Source organism: Gouania willdenowi, chromosome 16 (assembly GCF_900634775.1).
Source record: "Gouania willdenowi chromosome 16, fGouWil2.1, whole genome shotgun sequence".
NCBI lineage: Eukaryota > Metazoa > Chordata > Actinopteri > Blenniiformes > Gobiesocidae > Gouania > Gouania willdenowi.
In genome coordinates this window covers 9,500,892-9,502,947 of record NC_041059.1, presented here as the reverse complement: position 1 = coordinate 9,502,947, position 2,056 = coordinate 9,500,892, and the positions used below count along the sequence as shown (strand labels likewise).

The following is a 2,056-nucleotide window of genomic DNA, read 5'->3' as shown; positions in this document are numbered from 1 at the left end:
AATCAGCAGTAATTACCTTTCAAGCAGAAAAGTTACCAATTCCATCTTCTACTCCTCCAGACCATACACTGTAAAAAAGATGGCGCTCTAGCTCCGGAAAAGGGGCGGGGCCTGTGAGCAACAGCTGTCAGACAGTCCATCAAACACAACCCTGGCTCTGATTGGTTCTTTGTGCTCGGTCGGTGCATTCTGGCAATCTGCGAAAGGCTGAAGGAGCAGCAGGGGGGACTCAATGAGCCTGTTTTTTTCCACACAAACTACTAGTTTCATGTAAAACTGTCCTTGACAGCTTTAGTAAATAAGTAAAGAGTTGCAGACTGCACCTTTAACAATCATAAATATATATACACATACTGTATATATATATAACAATAATTCTATAATGTGTCAGAATAAACACCAGCACATTGTTCTGCTGAGGACATTTCTCGAGCCAAATAAAGTATTTCCAATTATATGTCCTTTATCAGTGTTTGCACTGACTATTTATTCACTATTTAGGTGATGTGTAAAAAAGAGAAAACGACACATAACTGCAGTTTAAAAAGAAAATTATTCAGACTGCATGTGCACGGCTTTAATGTGCGTGCATGCAGGATGAACTAAGATACAGGCTATCTATGCCACAAATTATGTGAGGCATTGCAATAACACATTGCCTCAAGTGTTACTTTCCCTTTGCCAGATACACCGGAAGGTGCAAGACACATTTAGTTTGAAGTTGGATGTTATACACACTACAGCAGATGCTACCGAGAAGAAAACAAAACTACAAGTTCCACAAAGTTTGACTGAATGCACAATAAATTCTAATATTCTGTTAGTAGCACAAGTTTTTAGTCCCTGAGAAAAAATGGTATCGATGAATGTGAGAAATCCAAAGAGATCTAGAGAGTGAAAGTATTGTCATCATAGGCTACAAAGTTGTCACGTAAAACCAACAACAAAGAGAGAATGAATTTTAATGGCAATATATTGGTTATAAAATGGTCTTTTAATAATAATAATACATCAATTTTATATAGCGCTTTTAGGGGAACTTAAAATCACTTTACAGAATCAAGGAATTATTCTTTCACTCCACACTTAGTGGTGGTAAGCTACTATTGTAGCACATTGGCTGCCATGGTGCGCCATCGGCCCCTCCGACCACCACCAACACTCACTCACACACTACATTCATACTAGGCAATGTGGGTGAAGTGCCTTGCCCAAGGACAAAATGACTGATACCACTGGAGCGACTGCCACCCCAGTGGGGCACCTGGAATTCTCAGTGATCGCCCATCCAACTACTAACCAGGCCCAGACCTGCTTAGCTTCTGAGATCTAACGAGATCAGGCAATGACAGGCTGGTATGGCCACTCTTTTGACTTAGACACCTAAATAAAAAGTTGGATGTTTTACCGTCGGTATCGCCAAACCACAGCCTTTGTGGAAAGTGGTCCCCAACTACTGGGCCATGCCCAATTACCAGTCCATGAACCATTTGGTGCCGGTATACAAAGAAAACAACAAAGTTTTATAAAAATGTAATTCATTATTTTCATGAGTGTTCCAGGTTTTTGGAAAGTTGCCACAATTGCAACTTGATTAGACTCAGTGAGGAAGAGAACACAGTTACAGCTGGTTACAATTATGGGATTTTGTCACGATTTCAATCATTCCTGAACAAAGACTGCAAACGCCAAAATATCTTTTGTTTTATAGGATGATGCTACAAAATGATACTCTAGACTGAGGTCTGTTATGAGTGAATTTGTCTCGAGAATGGGCTCCGAGTAATGCTGCGTTCAAGGCAACTGGGAACTTGTCATTACTAAAGGCTCAAACATACTCGAGCACAACGGACTGTCTGCACTCCTCAGACCACGTTGTTGACCACAAACAGCACAATCAAAACACTTCTATGCCTGATTATTTTTATCTTCATATGTGGGGTCTGTAACAGATAAAAAAGCTCTTCGAAATTAAAAAATCTTTGTGTTTGAAATGACATCCCTGGGTGTCCCACTTCCTTTTTTCCCTCCTCTGGCCTCTTTTCATACGACACCT

General features: G+C 40.3%; 1 pseudogene; it reads right to left on the bottom strand.

Annotated features, from left to right (window-relative positions):
* Positions 1 to 1,252: 1,252 nt before the first annotated feature.
* On the bottom strand, positions 1,253 to 1,370 carry LOC114478682 (uncharacterized; annotated as a pseudogene).
* Positions 1,371 to 2,056: the final 686 nt, after the last annotated feature.